The sequence below is a fragment of the Perna viridis genome, chromosome 8 (genome assembly GCF_037379345.1).
Source record: "Perna viridis isolate PV_CMFRI_1.1 ecotype Kerala chromosome 8, ASM3737934v1, whole genome shotgun sequence".
Classification (NCBI taxonomy): domain Eukaryota; kingdom Metazoa; phylum Mollusca; class Bivalvia; order Mytilida; family Mytilidae; genus Perna; species Perna viridis.
Window position 1 is genome coordinate 22,819,842 of NC_142452.1, and position 15,651 is coordinate 22,835,492.

Sequence of the window (15,651 nt, forward strand, 5' to 3'; positions counted from 1 at the left end):
TATAACATATATTGTTAAGCATTTGAACATAAATGTAACTCAATACTCAAAATGGTTTTTCCGCACAAAATTTTAAAGGAACAGACTGTCACTATTCTTGAAATTTAAGCACAAAGGCATGCTTTATTAAACGCAGTTGCTTTGTAAGTTTCATTTTTGACTTTAATTGCTCCTGTTCGGAGCAATTAAATTCAAAAATGAAACTGTTAGAACTCTAAGATTTAAGCTAACGTCTGTAGAGACAGCGTGGACTTAAAAGATCGACTTCAAAGTTTTAAACCAGCCAGTGTTCAATATGCATCTATTTCACTGCTTTTGCTTGCTTATGAGCATGTTTGTAGCCATAAGGGTTCTTATAAAGTTAACATTTTTTTGTCAATCTTACAACTTTAAGATGCCAAAGTAACAAAAATGCAACAATCAGACCGATTGGATCAGTGTTACTTTAATCATCAAGTGTTGTGTGTTTACAGTAATGTTTAGACATAAACAAATAACGGGTAAGGGCTAACATGATTTTGAAAATCGACGAGAATAAAAATGTTTGACTGCAAAGTGCAATGGCGGTTTTATTTATATGAAATATACACCTTACGAATTATATCTGCCAAATTGTAGCTTTCTACAACGTTTATAACATATATTGTTAAGCATTTGAACATAAATGTAACTCAATACTCAAAATGGTTTTTCCGCACAAAATTTTAAAGGAACAGACTGTCACTATTCTTGAAATTTAAGCACAAAGGCATGCTTTATTAAACGCAGTTGCTTTGTAAGTTTCATTTTTGACTTTAATTGCTCCTGTTCGGAGCAATTAAATTCAAAAATGAAACTGTTAGAACTCTAAGATTTAAGCTAACGTCTGTAGAGACAGCGTGGACTTAAAAGATCGACTTCAAAGTTTTAAACCAGCCAGTGTTCAATATGCATCTATTTCACTGCTTTTGCTTGCGTATGAGCATGTTTGTAGCCATAAGGGTTCTTATAAAGTTAACATTTTTTTGTCAATCTTACAACTTTAAGATGCCAAAGTAACAAAAATGCAACAATCAGACCGATTGGATCAGTGTTACTTTAATCATCAAGTGTTGTGTGTTTACAGTAATGTTTAGACATAAACAAATAACGGGTAAGGGCTAACATGATTTTGAAAATCGACGAGAATAAAAATGTTTGACTGCAAAGTGCAATGGCGGTTTTATTTATATGAAATATACACCTTACGAATTATATCTGCCAAATTGTAGCTTTCTACAACGTTTATAACATATATTGTTAAGCATTTGAACATAAATGTAACTCAATACTCAAAATGGTTTTTCCGCACAAAATTTTAAAGGAACAGACTGTCACTATTCTTGAAATTTAAGCACAAAGGCATGCTTTATTAAACGCAGTTGCTTTGTAAGTTTCATTTTTGACTTTAATTGCTCCTGTTCTGTTAGAACTCTAAGATTTAAGCTAACGTCTGTAGAGACAGCGTGGACTTAAAAGATCGACTTCAAAGTTTTAAACCAGCCAGTGTTCAATATGCATCTATTTCACTGCTTTTGCTTGCGTATGAGCATGTTTGTAGCCATAAGGGTTCTTATAAAGTTAACATTTTTTTGTCAATCTTACAACTTTAAGATGCCAAAGTAACAAAAATGCAACAATCAGACCGATTGGATCAGTGTTACTTTAATCATCAAGTGTTGTGTGTTTACAGTAATGTTTAGACATAAACAAATAACGGGTAAGGGCTAACATGATTTTGAAAATCGACGAGAATAAAAATGTTTGACTGCAAAGTGCAATGGCGGTTTTATTTATATGAAATATACACCTTACGAATTATATCTGCCAAATTGTAGCTTTCTACAACGTTTATAACATATATTGTTAAGCATTTGAACATAAATGTAACTCAATACTCAAAATGGTTTTTCCGCACAAAATTTTAAAGGAACAGACTGTCACTATTCTTGAAATTTAAGCACAAAGGCATGCTTTATTAAACGCAGTTGCTTTGTAAGTTTCATTTTTGACTTTAATTGCTCCTGTTCGGAGCAATTAAATTCAAAAATGAAACTGTTAGAACTCTAAGATTTAAGCTAACGTCTGTAGAGACAGCGTGGACTTAAAAGATCGACTTCAAAGTTTTAAACCAGCCAGTGTTCAATATGCATCTATTTCACTGCTTTTGCTTGCTTATGAGCATGTTTGTAGCCATAAGGGTTCTTATAAAGTTAACATTTTTTTGTCAATCTTACAACTTTAAGATGCCAAAGTAACAAAAATGCAACAATCAGACCGATTGGATCAGTGTTACTTTAATCATCAAGTGTTGTGTGTTTACAGTAATGTTTAGACATAAACAAATAACGGGTAAGGGCTAACATGATTTTGAAAATCGACGAGAATAAAAATGTTTGACTGCAAAGTGCAATGGCGGTTTTATTTATATGAAATATACACCTTACGAATTATATCTGCCAAATTGTAGCTTTCTACAACGTTTATAACATATATTGTTAAGCATTTGAACATAAATGTAACTCAATACTCAAAATGGTATTTCAGCACAAAATTTTAATGGAACAGAATGTCACAATTCTTGAAATTTAAGCACAAAGGCATGCTTTATTAAACGCAGTTGCTTTGTAAGTTTCATTTTTGACTTTAATTGCTCCTGTTCGGAGCAATTAAATTCAAAAATGAAACTGTTAGAACTCTAAGATTTAAGCTAACGTCTGTAGAGACAGCGTGGACTTAAAAGATCGACTTCAAAGTTTTAAACCAGCCAGTGTTCAATATGCATCTATTTCACTGCTTTTGCTTGCTTATGAGCATGTTTGTAGCCATAAGGGTTCTTATAAAGTTAACATTTTTTTGTCAATCTTACAACTTTAAGATGCCAAAGTAACAAAAATGCAACAATCAGACCGATTGGATCAGTGTTACTTTAATCATCAAGTGTTGTGTGTTTACAGTAATGTTTAGACATAAACAAATAACGGGTAAGGGCTAACATGATTTTGAAAATCGACGAGAATAAAAATGTTTGACTGCAAAGTGCAATGGCGGTTTTATTTATATGAAATATACACCTTACGAATTATATCTGCCAAATTGTAGCTTTCTACAACGTTTATAACATATATTGTTAAGCATTTGAACATAAATGTAACTCAATACTCAAAATGGTTTTTCCGCACAAAATTTTAAAGGAACAGACTGTCACTATTCTTGAAATTTAAGCACAAAGGCATGCTTTATTAAACGCAGTTGCTTTGTAAGTTTCATTTTTGACTTTAATTGCTCCTGTTCGGAGCAATTAAATTCAAAAATGAAACTGTTAGAACTCTAAGATTTAAGCTAACGTCTGTAGAGACAGCGTGGACTTAAAAGATCGACTTCAAAGTTTTAAACCAGCCAGTGTTCAATATGCATCTATTTCACTGCTTTTGCTTGCTTATGAGCATGTTTGTAGCCATAAGGGTTCTTATAAAGTTAACATTTTTTTGTCAATCTTACAACTTTAAGATGCCAAAGTAACAAAAATGCAACAATCAGACCGATTGGATCAGTGTTACTTTAATCATCAAGTGTTGTGTGTTTACAGTAATGTTTAGACATAAACAAATAACGGGTAAGGGCTAACATGATTTTGAAAATCGACGAGAATAAAAATGTTTGACTGCAAAGTGCAATGGCGGTTTTATTTATATGAAATATACACCTTACGAATTATATCTGCCAAATTGTAGCTTTCTACAACGTTTATAACATATATTGTTAAGCATTTGAACATAAATGTAACTCAATACTCAAAATGGTTTTTCCGCACAAAATTTTAAAGGAACAGACTGTCACTATTCTTGAAATTTAAGCACAAAGGCATGCTTTATTAAACGCAGTTGCTTTGTAAGTTTCATTTTTGACTTTAATTGCTCCTGTTCGGAGCAATTAAATTCAAAAATGAAACTGTTAGAACTCTAAGATTTAAGCTAACGTCTGTAGAGACAGCGTGGACTTAAAAGATCGACTTCAAAGTTTTAAACCAGCCAGTGTTCAATATGCATCTATTTCACTGCTTTTGCTTGCTTATGAGCATGTTTGTAGCCATAAGGGTTCTTATAAAGTTAACATTTTTTTGTCAATCTTACAACTTTAAGATGCCAAAGTAACAAAAATGCAACAATCAGACCGATTGGATCAGTGTTACTTTAATCATCAAGTGTTGTGTGTTTACAGTAATGTTTAGACATAAACAAATAACGGGTAAGGGCTAACATGATTTTGAAAATCGACGAGAATAAAAATGTTTGACTGCAAAGTGCAATGGCGGTTTTATTTATATGAAATATACACCTTACGAATTATATCTGCCAAATTGTAGCTTTCTACAACGTTTATAACATATATTGTTAAGCATTTGAACATAAATGTAACTCAATACTCAAAATGGTTTTTCCGCACAAAATTTTAAAGGAACAGACTGTCACTATTCTTGAAATTTAAGCACAAAGGCATGCTTTATTAAACGCAGTTGCTTTGTAAGTTTCATTTTTGACTTTAATTGCTCCTGTTCGGAGCAATTAAATTCAAAAATGAAACTGTTAGAACTCTAAGATTTAAGCTAACGTCTGTAGAGACAGCGTGGACTTAAAAGATCGACTTCAAAGTTTTAAACCAGCCAGTGTTCAATATGCATCTATTTCACTGCTTTTGCTTGCGTATGAGCATGTTTGTAGCCATAAGGGTTCTTATAAAGTTAACATTTTTTTGTCAATCTTACAACTTTAAGATGCCAAAGTAACAAAAATGCAACAATCAGACCGATTGGATCAGTGTTACTTTAATCATCAAGTGTTGTGTGTTTACAGTAATGTTTAGACATAAACAAATAACGGGTAAGGGCTAACATGATTTTGAAAATCGACGAGAATAAAAATGTTTGACTGCAAAGTGCAATGGCGGTTTTATTTATATGAAATATACACCTTACGAATTATATCTGCCAAATTGTAGCTTTCTACAACGTTTATAACATATATTGTTAAGCATTTGAACATAAATGTAACTCAATACTCAAAATGGTTTTTCCGCACAAAATTTTAAAGGAACAGACTGTCACTATTCTTGAAATTTAAGCACAAAGGCATGCTTTATTAAACGCAGTTGCTTTGTAAGTTTCATTTTTGACTTTAATTGCTCCTGTTCGGAGCAATTAAATTCAAAAATGAAACTGTTAGAACTCTAAGATTTAAGCTAACGTCTGTAGAGACAGCGTGGACTTAAAAGATCGACTTCAAAGTTTTAAACCAGCCAGTGTTCAATATGCATCTATTTCACTGCTTTTGCTTGCTTATGAGCATGTTTGTAGCCATAAGGGTTCTTATAAAGTTAACATTTTTTTGTCAATCTTACAACTTTAAGATGCCAAAGTAACAAAAATGCAACAATCAGACCGATTGGATCAGTGTTACTTTAATCATCAAGTGTTGTGTGTTTACAGTAATGTTTAGACATAAACAAATAACGGGTAAGGGCTAACATGATTTTGAAAATCGACGAGAATAAAAATGTTTGACTGCAAAGTGCAATGGCGGTTTTATTTATATGAAATATACACCTTACGAATTATATCTGCCAAATTGTAGCTTTCTACAACGTTTATAACATATATTGTTAAGCATTTGAACATAAATGTAACTCAATACTCAAAATGGTTTTTCCGCACAAAATTTTAAAGGAACAGACTGTCACTATTCTTGAAATTTAAGCACAAAGGCATGCTTTATTAAACGCAGTTGCTTTGTAAGTTTCATTTTTGACTTTAATTGCTCCTGTTCGGAGCAATTAAATTCAAAAATGAAACTGTTAGAACTCTAAGATTTAAGCTAACGTCTGTAGAGACAGCGTGGACTTAAAAGATCGACTTCAAAGTTTTAAACCAGCCAGTGTTCAACATGCATCTATTTCACTGCTTTTGCTTGCTTATGAGCATGTTTGTAGCCATAAGGGTTCTTATAAAGTTAACATTTTTTTGTCAATCTTACAACTTTAAGATGCCAAAGTAACAAAAATGCAACAATCAGACCGATTGGATCAGTGTTACTTTAATCATCAAGTGTTGTGTGTTTACAGTAATGTTTAGACATAAACAAATAACGGGTAAGGGCTAACATGATTTTGAAAATCGACGAGAATAAAAATGTTTGACTGCAAAGTGCAATGGCGGTTTTATTTATATGAAATATACACCTTACGAATTATATCTGCCAAATTGTAGCTTTCTACAACGTTTATAACATATATTGTTAAGCATTTGAACATAAATGTAACTCAATACTCAAAATGGTTTTTCCGCACAAAATTTTAAAGGAACAGACTGTCACTATTCTTGAAATTTAAGCACAAAGGCATGCTTTATTAAACGCAGTTGCTTTGTAAGTTTCATTTTTGACTTTAATTGCTCCTTTTCGGAGCAATTAAATTCAAAAATGAAACTGTTAGAACTCTAAGATTTAAGCTAACGTCTGTAGAGAGAGCGTGGACTTAAAAGATCGACTTCAAAGTTTTAAACCAGCCAGTGTTCAATATGCATCTATTTCACTGCTTTTGCTTGCTTATGAGCATGTTTGTAGCCATAAGGGTTCTTATAAAGTTAACATTTTTTTGTCAATCTTACAACTTTAAGATGCCAAAGTAACAAAAATGCAACAATCAGACCGATTGGATCAGTGTTACTTTAATCATCAAGTGTTGTGTGTTTACAGTAATGTTTAGACATAAACAAATAACGGGTAAGGGCTAACATGATTTTGAAAATCGACGAGAATAAAAATGTTTGACTGCAAAGTGCAATGGCGGTTTTATTTATATGAAATATACACCTTACGAATTATATCTGCCAAATTGTAGCTTTCTACAACGTTTATAACATATATTGTTAAGCATTTGAACATAAATGTAACTCAATACTCAAAATGGTTTTTCCGCACAAAATTTTAAAGGAACAGACTGTCACTATTCTTGAAATTTAAGCACAAAGGCATGCTTTATTAAACGCAGTTGCTTTGTAAGTTTCATTTTTGACTTTAATTGCTCCTGTTCGGAGCAATTAAATTCAAAAATGAAACTGTTAGAACTCTAAGATTTAAGCTAACGTCTGTAGAGACAGCGTGGACTTAAAAGATCGACTTCAAAGTTTTAAACCAGCCAGTGTTCAATATGCATCTATTTCACTGCTTTTGCTTGCTTATGAGCATGTTTGTAGCCATAAGGGTTCTTATAAAGTTAACATTTTTTTGTCAATCTTACAACTTTAAGATGCCAAAGTAACAAAAATGCAACAATCAGACCGATTGGATCAGTGTTACTTTAATCATCAAGTGTTGTGTGTTTACAGTAATGTTTAGACATAAACAAATAACGGGTAAGGGCTAACATGATTTTGAAAATCGACGAGAATAAAAATGTTTGACTGCAAAGTGCAATGGCGGTTTTATTTATATGAAATATACACCTTACGAATTATATCTGCCAAATTGTAGCTTTCTACAACGTTTATAACATATATTGTTAAGCATTTGAACATAAATGTAACTCAATACTCAAAATGGTTTTTCCGCACAAAATTTTAAAGGAACAGACTGTCACTATTCTTGAAATTTAAGCACAAAGGCATGCTTTATTAAACGCAGTTGCTTTGTAAGTTTCATTTTTGACTTTAATTGCTCCTGTTCGGAGCAATTAAATTCAAAAATGAAACTGTTAGAACTCTAAGATTTAAGCTAACGTCTGCAGAGACAGCGTGGACTTAAAAGATCGACTTCAAAGTTTTAAACCAGCCAGTGTTCAATATGCATCTATTTCACTGCTTTTGCTTGCTTATGAGCATGTTTGTAGCCATAAGGGTTCTTATAAAGTTAACATTTTTTTGTCAATCTTACAACTTTAAGATGCCAAAGTAACAAAAATGCAACAATCAGACCGATTGGATCAGTGTTACTTTAATCATCAAGTGTTGTGTGTTTACAGTAATGTTTAGACATAAACAAATAACGGGTAAGGGCTAACATGATTTTGAAAATCGACGAGAATAAAAATGTTTGACTGCAAAGTGCAATGGCGGTTTTATTTATATGAAATATACACCTTACGAATTATATCTGCCAAATTGTAGCTTTCTACAACGTTTATAACATATATTGTTAAGCATTTGAACATAAATGTAACTCAATACTCAAAATGGTTTTTCCGCACAAAATTTTAAAGGAACAGACTGTCACTATTCTTGAAATTTAAGCACAAAGGCATGCTTTATTAAACGCAGTTGCTTTGTAAGTTTCATTTTTGACTTTAATTGCTCCTGTTCGGAGCAATTAAATTCAAAAATGAAACTGTTAGAACTCTAAGATTTAAGCTAACGTCTGTAGAGACAGCGTGGACTTAAAAGATCGACTTCAAAGTTTTAAACCAGCCAGTGTTCAATATGCATCTATTTCACTGCTTTTGCTTGCTTATGAGCATGTTTGTAGCCATAAGGGTTCTTATAAAGTTAACATTTTTTTGTCAATCTTACAACTTTAAGATGCCAAAGTAACAAAAATGCAACAATCAGACCGATTGGATCAGTGTTACTTTAATCATCAAGTGTTGTGTGTTTACAGTAATGTTTAGACATAAACAAATAACGGGTAAGGGCTAACATGATTTTGAAAATCGACGAGAATAAAAATGTTTGACTGCAAAGTGCAATGGCGGTTTTATTTATATGAAATATACACCTTACGAATTATATCTGCCAAATTGTAGCTTTCTACAACGTTTATAACATATATTGTTAAGCATTTGAACATAAATGTAACTCAATACTCAACATGGTTTTTCCGCACAAAATTTTAAAGGAACAGACTGTCACTATTCTTGAAATTTAAGCACAAAGGCATGCTTTATTAAACGCAGTTGCTTTGTAAGTTTCATTTTTGACTTTAATTGCTCCTGTTCGGAGCAATTAAATTCAAAAATGAAACTGTTAGAACTCTAAGATTTAAGCTAACGTCTGTAGAGACAGCGTGGACTTAAAAGATCGACTTCAAAGTTTTAAACCAGCCAGTGTTCAATATGCATCTATTTCACTGCTTTTGCTTGCTTATGAGCATGTTTGTAGCCATAAGGGTTCTTATAAAGTTAACATTTTTTTGTCAATCTTACAACTTTAAGATGCCAAAGTAACAAAAATGCAACAATCAGACCGATTGGATCAGTGTTACTTTAATCATCAAGTGTTGTGTGTTTACAGTAATGTTTAGACATAAACAAATAACGGGTAAGGGCTAACATGATTTTGAAAATCGACGAGAATAAAAATGTTTGACTGCAAAGTGCAATGGCGGTTTTATTTATATGAAATATACACCTTACGAATTATATCTGCCAAATTGTAGCTTTCTACAACGTTTATAACATATATTGTTAAGCATTTGAACATAAATGTAACTCAATACTCAAAATGGTTTTTCCGCACAAAATTTTAAAGGAACAGACTGTCACTATTCTTGAAATTTAAGCACAAAGGCATGCTTTATTAAACGCAGTTGCTTTGTAAGTTTCATTTTTGACTTTAATTGCTCCTGTTCGGAGCAATTAAATTCAAAAATGAAACTGTTAGAACTCTAAGATTTAAGCTAACGTCTGTAGAGACAGCGTGGACTTAAAAGATCGACTTCAAAGTTTTAAACCAGCCAGTGTTCAATATGCATCTATTTCACTGCTTTTGCTTGCTTATGAGCATGTTTGTAGCCATAAGGGTTCTTATAAAGTTAACATTTTTTTGTCAATCTTACAACTTTAAGATGCCAAAGTAACAAAAATGCAACAATCAGACCGATTGGATCAGTGTTACTTTAATCATCAAGTGTTGTGTGTTTACAGTAATGTTTAGACATAAACAAATAACGGGTAAGGGCTAACATGATTTTGAAAATCGACGAGAATAAAAATGTTTGACTGCAAAGTGCAATGGCGGTTTTATTTATATGAAATATACACCTTACGAATTATATCTGCCAAATTGTAGCTTTCTACAACGTTTATAACATATATTGTTAAGCATTTGAACATAAATGTAACTCAATACTCAAAATGGTTTTTCCGCACAAAATTTTAAAGGAACAGACTGTCACTATTCTTGAAATTTAAGCACAAAGGCATGCTTTATTAAACGCAGTTGCTTTGTAAGTTTCATTTTTGACTTTAATTGCTCCTGTTCGGAGCAATTAAATTCAAAAATGAAACTGTTAGAACTCTAAGATTTAAGCTAACGTCTGTAGAGACAGCGTGGACTTAAAAGATCGACTTCAAAGTTTTAAACCAGCCAGTGTTCAATATGCATCTATTTCACTGCTTTTGCTTGCTTATGAGCATGTTTGTAGCCATAAGGGTTCTTATAAAGTTAACATTTTTTTGTCAATCTTACAACTTTAAGATGCCAAAGTAACAAAAATGCAACAATCAGACCGATTGGATCAGTGTTACTTTAATCATCAAGTGTTGTGTGTTTACAGTAATGTTTAGACATAAACAAATAACGGGTAAGGGCTAACATGATTTTGAAAATCGACGAGAATAAAAATGTTTGACTGCAAAGTGCAATGGCGGTTTTATTTATATGAAATATACACCTTACGAATTATATCTGCCAAATTGTAGCTTTCTACAACGTTTATAACATATATTGTTAAGCATTTGAACATAAATGTAACTCAATACTCAAAATGGTTTTTCCGCACAAAATTTTAAAGGAACAGACTGTCACTATTCTTGAAATTTAAGCACAAAGGCATGCTTTATTAAACGCAGTTGCTTTGTAAGTTTCATTTTTGACTTTAATTGCTCCTGTTCGGAGCAATTAAATTCAAAAATGAAACTGTTAGAACTCTAAGATTTAAGCTAACGTCTGTAGAGACAGCGTGGACTTAAAAGATCGACTTCAAAGTTTTAAACCAGCCAGTGTTCAATATGCATCTATTTCACTGCTTTTGCTTGCTTATGAGCATGTTTGTAGCCATAAGGGTTCTTATAAAGTTAACATTTTTTTGTCAATCTTACAACTTTAAGATGCCAAAGTAACAAAAATGCAACAATCAGACCGATTGGATCAGTGTTACTTTAATCATCAAGTGTTGTGTGTTTACAGTAATGTTTAGACATAAACAAATAACGGGTAAGGGCTAACATGATTTTGAAAATCGACGAGAATAAAAATGTTTGACTGCAAAGTGCAATGGCGGTTTTATTTATATGAAATATACACCTTACGAATTATATCTGCCAAATTGTAGCTTTCTACAACGTTTATAACATATATTGTTAAGCATTTGAACATAAATGTAACTCAATACTCAAAATGGTTTTTCCGCACAAAATTTTAAAGGAACAGACTGTCACTATTCTTGAAATTTAAGCACAAAGGCATGCTTTATTAAACGCAGTTGCTTTGTAAGTTTCATTTTTGACTTTAATTGCTCCTGTTCGGAGCAATTAAATTCAAAAATGAAACTGTTAGAACTCTAAGATTTAAGCTAACGTCTGTAGAGACAGCGTGGACTTAAAAGATCGACTTCAAAGTTTTAAACCAGCCAGTGTTCAATATGCATCTATTTCACTGCTTTTGCTTGCTTATGAGCATGTTTGTAGCCATAAGGGTTCTTATAAAGTTAACATTTTTTTGTCAATCTTACAACTTTAAGATGCCAAAGTAACAAAAATGCAACAATCAGACCGATTGGATCAGTGTTACTTTAATCATCAAGTGTTGTGTGTTTACAGTAATGTTTAGACATAAACAAATAACGGGTAAGGGCTAACATGATTTTGAAAATCGACGAGAATAAAAATGTTTGACTGCAAAGTGCAATGGCGGTTTTATTTATATGAAATATACACCTTACGAATTATATCTGCCAAATTGTAGCTTTCTACAACGTTTATAACATATATTGTTAAGCATTTGAACATAAATGTAACTCAATACTCAAAATGGTTTTTCCGCACAAAATTTTAAAGGAACAGACTGTCACTATTCTTGAAATTTAAGCACAAAGGCATGCTTTATTAAACGCAGTTGCTTTGTAAGTTTCATTTTTGACTTTAATTGCTCCTGTTCGGAGCAATTAAATTCAAAAATGAAACTGTTAGAACTCTAAGATTTAAGCTAACGTCTGTAGAGACAGCGTGGACTTAAAAGATCGACTTCAAAGTTTTAAACCAGCCAGTGTTCAATATGCATCTATTTCACTGCTTTTGCTTGCTTATGAGCATGTTTGTAGCCATAAGGGTTCTTATAAAGTTAACATTTTTTTGTCAATCTTACAACTTTAAGATGCCAAAGTAACAAAAATGCAACAATCAGACCGATTGGATCAGTGTTACTTTAATCATCAAGTGTTGTGTGTTTACAGTAATGTTTAGACATAAACAAATAACGGGTAAGGGCTAACATGATTTTGAAAATCGACGAGAATAAAAATGTTTGACTGCAAAGTGCAATGGCGGTTTTATTTATATGAAATATACACCTTACGAATTATATCTGCCAAATTGTAGCTTTCTACAACGTTTATAACATATATTGTTAAGCATTTGAACATAAATGTAACTCAATACTCAAAATGGTTTTTCCGCACAAAATTTTAAAGGAACAGACTGTCACTATTCTTGAAATTTAAGCACAAAGGCATGCTTTATTAAACGCAGTTGCTTTGTAAGTTTCATTTTTGACTTTAAGTGCTCCTGTTCGGAGCAATTAAATTCAAAAATGAAACTGTTAGAACTCTAAGATTTAAGCTAACGTCTGTAGAGACAGCGTGGACTTAAAAGATCGACTTCAAAGTTTTAAACCAGCCAGTGTTCAATATGCATCTATTTCACTGCTTTTGCTTGCTTATGAGCATGTTTGTAGCCATAAGGGTTCTTATAAAGTTAACATTTTTTTGTCAATCTTACAACTTTAAGATGCCAAAGTAACAAAAATGCAACAATCAGACCGATTGGATCAGTGTTACTTTAATCATCAAGTGTTGTGTGTTTACAGTAATGTTTAGACATAAACAAATAACGGGTAAGGGCTAACATGATTTTGAAAATCGACGAGAATAAAAATGTTTGACTGCAAAGTGCAATGGCGGTTTTATTTATATGAAATATACACCTTACGAATTATATCTGCCAAATTGTAGCTTTCTACAACGTTTATAACATATATTGTTAAGCATTTGAACATAAATGTAACTCAATACTCAAAATGGTTTTTCCGCACAAAATTGTAAAGGAACAGACTGTCACTATTCTTGAAATTTAAGCACAAAGGCATGCTTTATTAAACGCAGTTGCTTTGTAAGTTTCATTTTTGACTTTAATTGCTCCTGTTCGGAGCAATTAAATTCAAAAATGAAACTGTTAGAACTCTAAGATTTAAGCTAACGTCTGTAGAGACAGCGTGGACTTAAAAGATCGACTTCAAAGTTTTAAACCAGCCAGTGTTCAATATGCATCTATTTCACTGCTTTTGCTTGCTTATGAGCATGTTTGTAGCCATAAGGGTTCTTATAAAGTTAACATTTTTTTGTCAATCTTACAACTTTAAGATGCCAAAGTAACAAAAATGCAACAATCAGACCGATTGGATCAGTGTTACTTTAATCATCAAGTGTTGTGTGTTTACAGTAATGTTTAGACATAAACAAATAACGGGTAAGGGCTAACATGATTTTGAAAATCGACGAGAATAAAAATGTTTGACTGCAAAGTGCAATGGCGGTTTTATTTATATGAAATATACACCTTACGAATTATATCTGCCAAATTGTAGCTTTCTACAACGTTTATAACATATATTGTTAAGCATTTGAACATAAATGTAACTCAATACTCAAAATGGTTTTTCCGCACAAAATTTTAAAGGAACAGACTGTCACTATTCTTGAAATTTAAGCACAAAGGCATGCTTTATTAAACGCAGTTGCTTTGTAAGTTTCATTTTTGACTTTAATTGCTCCTGTTCGGAGCAATTAAATTCAAAAATGAAACTGTTAGAACTCTAAGATTTAAGCTAACGTCTGTAGAGACAGCGTGGACTTAAAAGATCGACTTCAAAGTTTTAAACCAGCCAGTGTTCAATATGCATCTATTTCACTGCTTTTGCTTGCTTATGAGCATGTTTGTAGCCATAAGGGTTCTTATAAAGTTAACATTTTTTTGTCAATCTTACAACTTTAAGATGCCAAAGTAACAAAAATGCAACAATCAGACCGATTGGATCAGTGTTACTTTAATCATCAAGTGTTGTGTGTTTACAGTAATGTTTAGACATAAACAAATAACGGGTAAGGGCTAACATGATTTTGAAAATCGACGAGAATAAAAATGTTTGACTGCAAAGTGCAATGGCGGTTTTATTTATATGAAATATACACCTTACGAATTATATCTGCCAAATTGTAGCTTTCTACAACGTTTATAACATATATTGTTAAGCATTTGAACATAAATGTAACTCAATACTCAAAATGGTTTTTCCGCACAAAATTGTAAAGGAACAGACTGTCACTATTCTTGAAATTTAAGCACAAAGGCATGCTTTATTAAACGCAGTTGCTTTGTAAGTTTCATTTTTGACTTTAATTGCTCCTGTTCGGAGCAATTAAATTCAAAAATGAAACTGTTAGAACTCTAAGATTTAAGCTAACGTCTGTAGAGACAGCGTGGACTTAAAAGATCGACTTCAAAGTTTTAAACCAGCCAGTGTTCAATATGCATCTATTTCACTGCTTTTGCTTGCTTATGAGCATGTTTGTAGCCATAAGGGTTCTTATAAAGTTAACATTTTTTTGTCAATCTTACAACTTTAAGATGCCAAAGTAACAAAAATGCAACAATCAGACCGATTGGATCAGTGTTACTTTAATCATCAAGTGTTGTGTGTTTACAGTAATGTTTAGACATAAACAAATAACGGGTAAGGGCTAACATGATTTTGAAAATCGACGAGAATAAAAATGTTTGACTGCAAAGTGCAATGGCGGTTTTATTTATATGAAATATACACCTTACGAATTATATCTGCCAAATTGTAGCTTTCTACAACGTTTATAACATATATTGTTAAGCATTTGAACATAAATGTAACTCAATACTCAAAATGGTTTTTCCGCACAAAATTTTAAAGGAACAGACTGTCACTATTCTTGAAATTTAAGCACAAAGGCATGCTTTATTAAACGCAGTTGCTTTGTAAGTTTCATTTTTGACTTTAATTGCTCCTGTTCGGAGCAATTAAATTCAAAAATGAAACTGTTAGAACTCTAAGATTTAAGCTAACGTCTGTAGAGACAGCGTGGACTTAAAAGATCGACTTCAAAGTTTTAAACCAGCCAGTGTTCAATATGCATCTATTTCACTGCTTTTGCTTGCTTATGAGCATGTTTGTAGCCATAAGGGTTCTTATAAAGTTAACATTTTTTTGTCAATCTTACAACTTTAAGATGCCAAAGTAACAAAAATGCAACAATCAGACCGATTGGATCAGTGTTACTTTAATCATCAAGTGTTGTGTGTTTACAGTAATGTTTAGACATAAACAAATAACGGGTAAGGGCT